Consider the following 14,404-nt stretch of genomic DNA (forward strand, 5'->3'; position numbering starts at 1 on the left):
CACACACACATGCATGTGTACGCATGAATCCCTCCCATCGAGTCGAAGTGGCTAGTACAACGACACATCATGAACCGATCTCGCTCTGTGTGGGGAGCTAGTGTACGATTTTTGACACACGCGCCACATCAATGTTGTGTATTCAAACATGCATGCACGCATCACCTCCATACATATGCATGTAGTGGTTGCCTTCGAACGGTACACTCCCTCGCGTGGTTATCGGCGACAAGCCTATATATTCGTGGGCCCGCGTGGACATCCATGATCACCTTGACCAACAACAAGATAGGTTACCATGGCGGATTCTTCATTTGGTTCGTGTTATCGTAGTATAGGTCATGGTGAGATTCAGACCTAATTAAGTTTGAGCGCATATACTATGCACGCATGCATGCATGAATCCCCGTCGTTGGCTTGAAGTGTGGTGTAACATACATATGCATCGTCAACCTAACCCTCACTCGGTGTGGGGATTTCTAGTTCGAAATCACGGTGCCACATCAAAGTTGTTCCATTGTTACTCAAAAACACACCTCTCCATACATATGTTTGGGCCACACGCATGCAGTGGTTGTCTTCGGGGACTAGCTACTTGCGTGATTATTGGTGAGCTAGCCCATCTCCGGGGTCGCATGGACGACCATCACTTTGACCAACAACAAGAGAGAGGTTGTACGCCCAAGGTGGATTATTCTTGGTCCGTTTTATGATCCATCTTGGTGAGATATATGCCTCTCTGGCCTGCCGACTGAAAGTGTGTGGGGGGGTTGCTACTTCGCACTTTGCTAGGTGAACCTCGGTTGGGGGGCATGCATTCATAGCTTAGGATTCCCTTCGTGGCGACACGAGGGGGGTGGGGGCTGCTAGCTACTTCGCACTTTGCTAGGTGAACCTCGGTTGGGGGGAGGGCGTGCATTCATAGCTTAGGATTCCCTTCATGCCGACACGAGGGAGGGGGGCTGCTAGCTACTTCGCACTTTGCTAGGTGAACCTCGGTTGGGGGGCATGCATTCATAGCTTAGTATTCCCTTCGTGCCGACACGAGGGAGGGGTGGCTGCTAGCTACTTCGCACTTTGCTAGGGTGAACCTCGGTTGGGGGGGGAGGGCATGCATTCATAGCTTAGGATTCCCTTCGTGCCGACACGAGGGAGGGGGCCTGCTAGCTACTTCGCACTTTGCTAGGTGAACCTCGGTTGGGGGGGTCATGCATTCATAGCTTAGGAATCCCTTCGTGCCGACACGAGGGAGGGGGGCTGCTAGCTACTTCGCACTTTGCTAGGTGAACCTCGGTTGGGGGGCATGCATTCATAGCTTAGGATTCCCTTCGTGCCGACACGAGGGAGGGGGCTGCTAGATACTTCGCACTTTGCTAGGGTGAACCTCGGTTGGGGGGCATGCATTCATAGCTTAGGATTCCCTTCGTGCCGACACGAGGGAGGGGGGCTGCTAGCTACTTCACACTTTGCTAGGGTGAACCTCGGTTGGGGGGGCATGCATTCATATCTTAGGATTCCCTTCGTGCCAACACGAGGGAGGGGGGCTGCTAGCTACTTCGCACTTTGCTAGGTGAATGAACCTCGGTTGGGGGGCATGCATTCATAACTTAGGATTCCCTTCGTGCCAACACGAGGGAGGAGGGGTGTTGCTAGCTACTTCGCACTTTGCTAGGTGAACCTCGGTTGGGGGGAGGGGGCATGCATTCATAGCTTAGGATTCCCTTCGTGCCGACACGAGGGGGGGTGGGGGCAAGCAATACCGTGCGCTTTGCGAGAGAGGTGCCACATCGAAGTTGCATTTGGTATTCGAAAATCAAACCACCCTTTTGATACATAAATTTGGTCCACATGCAAGTGTGTTCGTGTTCTAACTCTCTCCCGCGTCATTTTTCGCCAAATTTATGAACATTAGACAAGTCAGATGATGCAACAGACACGATTCACTCAAACTAACCGTGTGCCACGCCGGTGCACCTGTCACGCACACATCCGCACAGTACATTGGGCTCCACGAGGCTCCCCCTCTCAAAAATATCTGCCCGCCTCGAGGGTTTTTCTCTTTCATAACACATGGTTGTTATCTCCGGACCGTGTGCGATGTTTCTTGTTCCCAATCCCGCCAGTATCCCTAGAAAATATCTACCCGCCTCGAGGGTTTTTCTGTTTCGTAACACACGGTTGTTATCTCTGGACTATGTGCGATGTTTCTTGTTCCCAATCCCGCCTGCATCCCTAGAAAATTTCTGCCCGCCTTGAGGGTTTTTCTGTTTCATAACACAAGGTTGTTATATCCGGACCGTGTGCGATGCACCACCATCAAAATTTTCAATAGCGCGGCATTTCACTCCTGCGTTTGACTCCCGCGTAGTAAAATTTTCAGTACCCGCGTCATTTCCTCAAACACCCACCCCCCTCCACACACACACACACACACACCAAAACCTCCTCGGGCGTGCACGCACACACACACACCCTCCCTCACTCGAAAACCTAGCAAGGTCCCCGCCGCTGCCGCCGCCGCCGCAAGGCCTCCATTGTCAACATCCGCCAGTTTGCCTGTGCAGCTTACCCACCGATCTCCATACCAGGCCGCCCTGAGTTTCTTAGATGACGCCTGCCAAACGCCCCCTTTCCCAGAGATCCCCATCCCCATCCCCCACTCCAGAGTGTCGCAGCCTAAGCCCGGCTATGCTTCCCGTGGAGCTCGAGGAGTGACTGGCCCAAAAGAGGTGTATAGCGGTCTCTTCGCCCGACGTCGCCGACGAAGCTGACGACCATTACTGGCGGCAGGCACTCAAGCAGTGGGCTAGAGTATGTGGGCATGTCTCGGCCGCTGGATACTACATCGAGGTCATCGACAACGACGGCCTGAGGCGGGCTGTGTCACAGGTTAAGTGGCCCACCCCAACCCCTTGGGTTCAACCGCCGTCGATCTCATCCATGGCCCCACCGCTGATCTCCTCTAGCTCGCTATCAACAATTTGCCATTCTACATCGCCATCGAGCCCCTTTTGTCATTTCTGAAGGACACGTTCTGCGACGCTGGCTTGGGATCCACAACTTCCAAGTCAGACCTCATCGACGGTGACCACGAGGAGGGCGCCCTCTCCGGCTCTTCCAAGGGGAAAGAGCCCATCTGCTCTTCCAAGGGGACCGTCTGCGACATCAGGGAGGGCACCCTACAGCCGTGCTCTTCCAAGGGGAAGGAGCCCATCTGCGACAACATGGAGCGCATCCAAGGTCCGTGCTCTTCCCACGGGAACGAGCCCATCTGTGACAAGTGAGGAAACCCATGATTTGTTTTGCCGTGCCTCTTCACAGGGGGAACCCATGATTTGTTTTGTCGAGTCCCTTTTGTAGTGTAGTGAGAATATGTCCAGTTTTAATTGCTATATCTGGTTGTTTGCAGTATGCCTTGTTTATTTCAGTTGTTCACAATGTGATGCTCTATATGTGCAATTATTTACTGTGCAGTACATTTCATCAATCCAGTTTTAAACATACCGATAGGAATGCATATATTTGCTTGCTGTTAAGCCTGTTATAGCTAGCATATGCCTCTTTTAAAGTTTTTTGATTGTTCGGTTGTTTGTAGTTAGCATATGTCCAGTTTCAAATGCTATCTTTGGTTGTTCGTAGTATGCCTTGTTTATTCCAGTTATTCACAACGTGATGTTCTATATGTGCAAGTATGAACTGTGCAGTTCAATTTCATCAGTACCAGTTTCAACAATACCACTATGAATGACTACATTTGGTTACTGCATCTTGTAGTTAACACGTCTTTCCATTTTTATTTAACCATAACCAGTGTACTTAGACCGGCACAATACCAGTTTGAATGACTATGTTTGCTTGTTGTTAAATGTTAGGCCTGTTGCAGTTAGCACACCTTTCCACTTGTTTTGCTTTACTAGCGTGCTTAAACCTGCACACTGAAGCTATCTTTTGGAGATTATTTTGTCTGCCATGTATAATTGTGGTTGATGTTTAGCCTGTTGTGCTTAACATGCTTCTCGATGTACCTACACACGACAATTTTGGGAACAACTGTTGTTTTCCATCGAGGTTAGTTTCATCCCATGGCTTATATCTGCTCACTGTTCAGGATATCGGTAGCTGGTACCATATAGGCCAACGGCTGATAAGGGACTAATCGGTGTATCGGACTTTTAACTGAATATATCTGCAACCCATTTTTCGTTAGGTTAACTAGGGCCATATGTAATATATCTGAGGCTACATAGCAACATGCACTGTACTTAATGTCTAAATATGCAATCCTAGGCTACATAGCTACAAGGAAGAGTGTTACATTAATGTTCTAATGATGTCTAGATATACGTAGAAGAGCAGCAGGAACAACAACAACACAACCCTGTTTGGATACTCAACTTAGCTAGAGGTTAGAGTTAGTTTCTAGATCATTACTAACCCTGAACTAACTCCATCCAAAGAGTTGTTTGGATGGCAGGGTTAGATTGACAATAAATGCACTAGGAGAACTAGCTCCAATTAGCACCTCTTGGGTTGGATAGTTTTTTTGGGTGGGTTATAGATGCAACTAGCTCAAACTAGCCCTCATGTTTAGATATACTTTAGGGCTATTTGAGCCCGAACTAGCTCAAACTAACTGTAACCGATGGATACATCAGCAGTTAATCAGCCGATAATTTGTTAGAATGCACTAAACTCCTTTCGGCCCATAATATAAGATGTTAATTCATCTAATATGTGATTATATTGGATGTTATAAGATACTCCCTCCGTTCCTAAATATTTATCTTTTTAGAGATTTCAAATGGACTACCACATACGGATGTATATAGACATATTATAAAAGAGTGTTGTACTACATCATTGTGCAATTGTTGTTTAGCTTCTAATATTAACTTGGTGCTTTTAGGTACATATGTCATTGGTAAAGATCCGCGTTTCGACCCTTTCTGCGTATGGGGCAATGAGATATCGATGAACCAGCATCAAGTGAGGAAGCTGATAAAGATTGTTTAAACTATTTGTTTACACTTTATCCAAGACAACAGCAAACTGCAGGATGGTAAGTAAGAACTCTGCAGCTTTCTTTTTACTGCCCATAATGAGTTGTGTTAGATGACAATGTCTGAATCTTTTTCCTTTGAAGTGGTTGCCAAAGCAGTTTACTCAAGATTACCTCTCAAACTAGATGATTGGTGGGCATGCAAAGGTTAAAGTATTTCTACCAGAACACGATGATTATCTAGATGTTTTCATGAAGACCGTGAAGGATGGGCGGTCGGCCATCACAAGGGGTTGGACTAGAGTCGTGCGTGCCTTCTGCATGGAGGAGGGCACAATATGGGCATTCCGCTTCACCTTGTTCAACAACCAGAATATATTTCGCCTCTTTCTTTACCGTCTTTAATAGTACAAGTATACAACTGTGGTTCATCATTCTTTATTTGGTTCTTATGTAATTCTTGAACATCTGTACCTATGAATAATAATGCATTGGTTGTTTGAACCTGATGGATATGAATAAAGCTGTAGCATACATTCAAATTATAATTCAAATTCAAACCCAAATCCGGTACAATTTGGAAAAGCAGCAATTAAATTACGGTGAAATTACGCTCTCCAGGTTGTTACGGCACACACGGTTGGTAAAACACAAACGTTTGCGATATGCACCATAATCCGAGACGGTTCACAGAGAGGAAACATGTGCAAGCATGCACACAGTTGCCGTTTGCAAAGCATGTGCGATGTCAGACAATATCACAAACGGTGCGGGCAAACTAAACGTTTGTGTTAGTTGCCCTATCGTACACGATTCGCAACCATGAACTGTTTCTGATGAAGTATGCATCGTAAACGTTGCACCACAGAATAGCGTGTGCAATAGTTGTCGTGTACGACGATGTTACGACGGTCCGACATTTCGTAATCCTGTCTGACACTCATACGATGATTAGCTAATCTTCTTAATGGTGAACCGTTTGTGATGGGCCGCGCATCATACACATTCTATAATAGTGAACCGTTTGTGATGGGTTGCGCATCGTAAACGTAGCACCACAGAATACCGACTGCGATGGCAATGCGAGCAGAAACGAGTAGGAGTACTATAGGGGCCCTATCCCCGACGGTTTCTGGGTCGTGTGGGAAGGACCCCCCTATCGCCCACACTCACTTGGCGACGGTTCCAAATGACCTCGCGGAAAGGGGTTAAAACCGTTTGTTTAGGACCAACGCGTACCAACCCCGCATGGGGTCAAGAAGGTTGTCTTCTCGATGTCCTCCACCGCCATCTTGATCTGGTGATAACCTGAGAAGGCATCCAGAAAGCACAGCAGGTCGCACTCGGCTGTGGAGTCGACGATCTGGTCAATGCGCGGAAGCGGGAACGGGTCTTGAGGGCAAGCCTTGTTAAGGTTGGTGAAGTCGACACACATGTGTTCCTTCCCGCCTTTCTTGGGGACAACGACCGGGTTCGCCAGCCATTCCGGGTACCGCACCTCCCGAATGGCACCAGCTTCTTGCAGTTTGCAGGTTTCCTGGATGATGAAAGACTGCTTCTTCGTGGACTGCCGCCACACCTTCTGCTTCACCGGGTGCACATTGGGGCACACCCTTAGATGGTGCTCGATTATCCCCCTCGGGATCCCGACCAGATCCTTGGGCTCCCATGCAAACACGTCCTTATTCTTGCGCAGGAAGCTAACCAATGCCTCCTCTTGATCCGAAGGGAGGCCGACGCCTATGGTGAAGGTGGCGCCCGATGCCCCGTCCTCGTCGACTGGTACCTGCTTCATCTCGGCGTGATCTTGGGAGAACAGCTGCTTCTTATTTGTTGGCGTGGCCACCGGAGCCCCCGGGGCTCCTTCCTCCCTCGGTCGCACGGCAGTCGCGGCCCTGAAGGCGAGCTTGAGGGCCAACAAGGCCTCCTTGGTGTCACCGGCCACAGTGAGGACGCCGCTGCTCCCCAGCATCTTCATGAGGTTGTAGGCTGGATGAGTCGCTGCCATGAACTTGGCAGGGCCGGGTACCCGAGGATGGTGTTGTACGGGAGGCCAATGCAGGCGATGTCAAAGTCGATGAACTCGGTGCGGTAGTTGTCGCGGGTGCCGAAGGTGACGAGGAGGCGGATCTGCACCAAGGGACAGGTGGAGCCGTCCATGACCCCAGAGAAAGGCTTGGTGGGGCGGAGCCGGCCATGTGGCACGTGAAGCAAGCCGAAAGCTTCCACAAGAGCACATTGAGGCCAGCTCCGCCATCGATGAGGGTCTTGGTGATCGCCATGTTGCAGATGGTGGGGGTGCAGAGCATCGGGAGCGCGTCGGCGCCCGCGGTGGTCGCGGGGTGGTCTCTCGAGTCGAAGGTGAGGTCGGCCTTGGGCGCCGCCCATCCCGGAGGAGCTCCGTGTTGCACGTGGGCGGCACCCAGCTGACGAAAGAACTGCTTGACATGGCAGTCCGAGGGCGGCGCCTGTGAGCCACCGAGGAGGGTTGCGGCAGCGTGGGGTGCTGGTGCCGCATAGCGCGCGATGAAGAGGCCGCGCAGCTCCTCCCAGGACGCCACAAAAGACCCTGGCAAGTTGAGAAGCCAGGCACATGGCGCGCCCGCCAGGGCCATGGGGAGCCAGTTCGCCATGACCTTGTCGTCGCCGCCGGCCGCCCAAACAGCCTCCTTGTATGCTTGGAGAAAGCTTGTCAGGTCCGCCGCGCCGTCATATCGGGGCGGCATGTCCGGCCTGAACTTAAGCGGCCACTGCACCTGCCGCAGGCCAGGGGTGAAGGCTTGGAGGCCCTCGGCTCCTCCGAGAGCAGGTGGTAATCCAGTCGATGGAGAAGCGTCCGCCATGAGAGCCGAACAGCAGAGCGCAGCGGACAAGGTGGCGGATCTCTGACGCACCCCTACCTGGCGCGCCAAATCTTGGATTTCGGGTTCCGCAGACTCTTGAGAGGTTCGAACTCTGGGGTGCATGCGAAGAACTCGTCCTCCCTAGCCTGCCTGCTCGCTAATCTCACGGCCTAGCTCGATGAACCGAATGAACAAGAGACACAGCAGTTTACCCAGGTTCGGGCCACCTTGCGGTGTAAAACCCTACTCCTGCTTTGTGGTGGATTGGCCTCGATGGGTTGAGGATGAACTAGTAGAGTGGGAGAACAACCTCAGGAGGAGGAGTGTTCTTGTGCTCGATGAGCTGGTGGGTGTGAGGATGATCTGAATGACCCGTCCCTTACTACAGTGGTGGTGTTGCTCTATTTATAGTGGCCTTGGTCCTCCTTCCAAATGTAGGCAGGAAAGGATCCCACAACGGCCAAATTCGAAGGGAGACAACTAGTACATGCTATCCTGACAAAAGTGGTCTTCGCATGCAAAAGCCTGTGGTGGTGACGCCGCGGTGGGCTCGGCAATAGCCTCCGTCTTGGAGGTCTTGGTCTTGTTGCACCGGAATGGAAACCTTTGGCTGATTCCTCGGGACTCCGCGCCTGCACTTGCCTCCTTAGCACCAAAGAGGAAACTGGCACACTGCGCCCGCTGGCGCCCGCCTGGCCTTGGTCGTCATGGCTCATGTCATCTGAACCTCGCAAGGTGAGGTTTGCATAGATATCTCTGCTCCTCGGGAGCTAGCCTGGGGAGGCCACCCCACGTGAAGGTCTTAGTGTCGTCCGCCTCGCGAGGGTCTTGAGTTGTTGATGTTGAAGCTGGGCCGTACCAGGCCGTCAATGGAGCCACACCATGGGCCGCTGATACGTCTCCAACGTATCTATAATTTTTGATGTATTCATGCCATGTTTATAATATTTTTACATGATTTTGGTATGACTTGGTTAGAACTAACCTGGACTGACACCGTTTTCAGCAGAACTACAGTGGTGTTGTTTTTTGTGCAGAAATAAAAGTTCTCGGATGCGCTCAAAATCAACGGAGATTTTTTCTGGAAAATATAAAAAATACTAGAACAAAGAGTTACCGGAGGGGAGGCCCGTGGGCCCCACGAGGGTGGAGGGCGCACCCACCACCCTAGGGCGCGCCCCTGTGCCTCGTGGACTTCCCGTGGGGCCCCCCTGACTTGTTGTCGACGCCAACCTCTCTTATAAATCCACAAACCTCCAAAAAATAACCTAGATCAAGAGTTCCACCGCCGCAAGCCTCTGTAGCCACCAAAAACCAATCGGGACCCTGTTCTGGCACCCTGCCGGAGGGGGGAATCATCACCGGTGGCCATCTTCATCATCCCGGCACTCTCCATGACGAGGAGGGAGTAGTTCACCCTCGAGGCTGAGGGTATGTACCAGTAGCTATGTGTTTGATCTCTCTCTCTCTCTCTCGTGTTCTTGATATGGCACGATCTTGATGTATCGCGAGCTTTGCTATTATAGTTGGATCCTATGATGTTTCTCCCCCTCTATCTTCTTATAATGGATTGAGTTTTCCCTTTGAAGTTATCTTATCGGATTGAGTCTTTAAGGATTTGAGAACACTTGATGTATGTCTTGCGTGGGATACCCGTGGTGACAATGGGGTATTCTATTGATTCACTTGATGTATGTTTTGGTGATCAACTTGCGGGTTGCGTGACCTTGGGAATCTATGCATAGGGGTTGGCACACGTTTTCTTCTTGACTCTCCGGTAGAAACTTTGGGGCACTCTTTGAAGTTCTTTGTGTTGGTTGAATAGATGAATCTGAGATTGTGTGATGCATATCGTATAATCATACCCGCGGATACTTGATGTGACATTGGAGTATCTAGGTGACATTAGGGTTTTGGTTGATTTGTGTCTTAAGGTGTTATTTTACTACGAACTCTAGGGCTGTTTGTGACACTTATAGGAATAGCCCAATGGATTGATCGGAAAGAATAACTTTGAGGTGGTTTCGTACCCTACAATAATCTCTTCGTTTGTTCTCCGCTATTAGTGACTTTGGAGTGACTCTTTGTTGCATGTTGAGGGATTGTTATATGATCTAATTATGTTATCCTTGTTGAGAGAACTTGCACTAGTGAAAGTATGAACCCTAGGCCTTGTTTCGAAGCATTGCAATACCGTTTGTGCTCACTTTTATCATTAGTTACCTTGCTGTTTTTATATTTTCAGATTACAAAAACCTATATCTACCATCCATATTGCACTTGTATCACCATCTCTTCGCCGAACTAGTGCACCTATACAATTTACCATTGTATTGGGTGTGTTGGGGACACAAGAGACTCTTTGTTATTTGGTTGCAGGGTTGTTTGAGAGAGACCATCTTCATCCTACGCCTCCCACGGATTGATAAACCTTAGGTCATCCACTTGAGGGAAATTTGCTACTGTCCTACAAACCTCTGCACTTGGAGGCCCAACAACGTCTACAAGAAGAAGGTTGTGTAGTATACATCAAGCTCTTTTCTGGCGCCGTTGCCGGGGAGGTTAGTGCTTGAAGGTATATCTTTAGATCTTGCAATTGAATCTTTTAGTTTCTTGTTTTATCACTAGTTAGTTATAAAATAAAACTACAAAAAAAATGGAATTGAGGGTGCCTCATATGCTTCATCTTTTTAATGTCTTTCGTGAAAATAAGGATTCCGATAATTGTGCCAAAGTGTTAGAAGAAGAATGCAATAAAATGTTTGGCATACAATCTTTGAATGATGAGCATGATTGCAATGTTGTTAGTATGAACTCTTTGAATATCCATAGTACTAATGATGATTGCACTAGTCATGATAAAAATGTCTCTTATAAGCATGTCAATTTTGTGGAGTGCATAGAGCTTGCAAGCACACCAAATAGGGAAGATAGATTTTGCAAGAGGCATAAGTATTTAGAAACTAAATGGTTGCAAGAGAGGCTAGATGCTTGTGCTAAAAATTTAAAATTTCTTTGCCATCCTTGTGAACTTTGCAATGAACGTGATCATTTAAATCTCCAATGCAAATTGTTTCATGATTGTATCGTGTCCAAAAATTGTGATGACTTGATTTCCCTTGCTTGAACTTAGTTTGCTTGTGGGTTATGAACAAATGAAACGTATAACTAATGATCTTCCAGAATTTGTTATAGATAAAATTCTTGATTTTGATCTAGAGGAAATTTATATGTATTGTGCAGTGAATTGCATTGAAAATCCTTATATTGCCAATTACATGAAGACAAGAAAACAAATAGAAGATGAAGAGAATACTAATGAAAGGGAAGAGATTTCCCAATATCCTCCTATTCTTTCTTATGATGAATCAGGTAACGAGGAGGAGCTTTCTATTCAACAAATCTCATTAATAAGGAGCTCCAAAAAGAGGATTAAACCCACACATGATGCGAAGAAGAAAAAGAAAAGACGAAGAAGCAAAGGTAAAAAGGTATCCCTTCCAAATGATGTTGCTCCTATTACTCATTGTGATGATGATAATTGCTATACTATTGGTGCTATCCATACTATTAATGATGAGACTGATTATGCTTATGATACGCAAAGGCCCAAGCTTGGGGATGCTATGTTTTATGAAGATGATATTTTTAACCTCCCAAGTTTTGATATGCAAATTTATTATGATGATAGCATGCCTCCTATTTATTATGATTATATTGATGAAAGGGGGTTTGGAAGAGTGTCAACTTTAGGAAGTAATGATCCCACTATTTTGGAGGGTGTTGAATCTTATTGTAAAAATTATGAAAGTGGATTTGGAGAGGTCATGACTTTATTTAGTAATTATTCCACTATCTTGGAAGAGGTTTCAATTGATTATAATGAGAACAAAGTTGCTACTTATGATGATTCTTGTGATGACACTTATGCTATAAAAAGTAGTGATGATTATATTTGTAAAACTGTCATGATTATGATTACCCTTTTTCTGAACATTACTCTTTTAATGTGGAAACGATTTATAGTATTCGAGTTTCTTATGATACTCCCACTATTCCGAATGAGAAGAATTTTTCTTATGTGGAGAGTAATAAAATTTATATGCTTGTGCATCATGAAAATAATGCTTTATGTGATAGTTATATTGTTGAATTCATTCATGATGCTACTGAAATTTATTATGAGGAGGAACATATGCTTGTAGGAATTGCAATAATATGAAGTTTCCTCTCTATGTGTTGAAAATCTTGAAGCTATGCTTGTTTTGCTTTCCTATGCTAGTTCAATCTTGTTCCCATAAGTTGCTTGCTCACAAAATCCCTATGCATAGGAAGTGGGTTAGGCTTAAATGTGCTAGTTATATTCTTCATGATGCTCTCTTTATATTTGAAATCTTATCTTTTATGTGAGCATCATTGAAATCATCATGCCTAGCTAGAAAGGCATTAAAGAAAAGCGCTTGTTGGGAGATCAAACCAATATTTACCACTGCTGTTTTTGTGTGTCCACCTGATTAAGCTACTTTAGTAATCATGTTTTTTAGCTTTTGTTTCAATAAAGTGCAAAGTAGAACCTTTGGGAAGACTTGGGTGAAAGTTAATGTGATCTTGCTGTAAAAAACAGAAACTTTGCGCTCACGAGATTAGCTGTCATTTTTTACAGAAGAGTTCTTTTCAGTTGATTATTTTTGTAGAAGATTAATAGAAAAATTCCTCACGTCCAACAATTTATTTCAGAATTTTTGGAGTTACAGAAGTATTCGAGAGTTACAGATTACTACAGACTGTTCTGTTTTTTACAGATTCTGTTTTCTATGTGTTGTTTGCTTATTTTGATGAATCTATGAGTAGTATCGGAGGGTATGAACCATAGAGAAGTTGGAATACAGTAGATATTACACCAATATAAATAAAGAATGAGTTCACAACAGTACCAAAAGTGGTGATTTTATTTCCTTATACTAACGGAGCTTACGAGTTTTCTGTTGAGTTTTGTGTTGTGAAGTTTTCAAGTTTTGGGTAAAGATTCGATGGACTATGGAATAAGGAGTGGAAAGAGCCTAAGCTTGGGGATACCCAAGGCACCCCAAGGTAATATTCAAGGACAACCAAGAGCCTAAGCTTGGGGATGCCCCGGAAGGCATCCCCTCTTTCGTCTTCGTTCATCGGTAACTTTACTTGGAGCTATATTTTTATTCACCACATGATATGTGTTTTGCTTGGAGCGTCATTTTATTTTATTTTGTTTTGCTTGCTGTTTGAATAAAATACCAAGATCTGAAATTCTTAAATGTTAGAGAGTCTTCACATAGTTCATAATTATTCGACTACTCATTGATCTTCACTTATATCTTTCGGAGTAGTTTGTCGATTGCTCTAGTGCTTTACTTATATCTTTTTAGAGCACGACGGTGGTTTTATTTTGAAGAAATTGATGAACTCTCATGCTTCACTTATATTATTTTGAGAGTCTTAAACAGCATGGTAATTTGCTTAGGTTATGAATTTAGTCCTAATATGATAGGCATCCAAGAGGGATATAATAAAAACTTTCATATAAAGTGCATTGAATACTATGAGAAGTTTGATTCTTTATGATTGTTTTGAGATATGAAGATGGTGATATTAGAGTCATGCTAGTGGAGTAGTTGTGAATTTGAGAGATACTTGTGTTAAAGTTTGTGATTCCCGTAGCATGCACTTATGGTGAACCGTTATGTGATGAAGTTGGAGCATGATTTATTTATTGATTGTCTTCCTTATGAGTGGAGGTCGGGATCGCGCGATGGTTAACTCCTACCAACCCTTCCCCTAGCAGCATGCGCGTAGTACTTTGTTTTGATGACTTGTAGATTTTTGCAATAAGTATATGAGTTCTTTATGACTAATGTTGAGTCCATGGATTATACACACTCTCACCCTTCCACCATTGCTAGCCTCTCTTGTGCCACGCAACATTCGCCGGTACCATACATCCACCATATACCTTCCTCAAGACAGCCATCGTACCTACCTATTATGGCATTTCCATAGTCATTCCGAGATATATTGCCATGCAACTTTCCACCGTTCCGTTTATTATGACACGCTTCATCATTGTCATATTGCTTTGCATGATCATGTAGTTGACATCGTATTTGTGGCAAAGCCACCTTTCATAATTCTTTCATACATGTCACTCTTGAGTCATTGCACATCCCGGTACACCGCCGGAGGCATTCATATAGAGTCATATTTTGTTCTAAGTATTGAGTTGTAATTCTTGAGTTGTAAGTAAATAAAAGTGTGATGATCATCATTATTAGAGCATTGTCCCAGTGAGGAAAGGATGATGGAGACAATGATTCCCCCACAAGTCGGGTTGAGACTCCGGATGAAAAATAAAAAAAGAGGCCAAAAAAAGAGAGCCGCCCCCCCAAAAAAGAGAAAACAAAAAAAAGAGAAGGGGCAATGCTACTATCCTTTTACCACACTTGTGCTTCAAAGTAGCACCATGATCTTCATAATAGAGAGTCTCCTATGTTGTCACTTTCATATACTAGTGGGAATTTTCCATCATAGA

The sequence above is a fragment of the Triticum aestivum genome, chromosome 4D, assembly GCF_018294505.1.
Source record: "Triticum aestivum cultivar Chinese Spring chromosome 4D, IWGSC CS RefSeq v2.1, whole genome shotgun sequence".
Lineage (NCBI taxonomy): Eukaryota > Viridiplantae > Streptophyta > Magnoliopsida > Poales > Poaceae > Triticum > Triticum aestivum.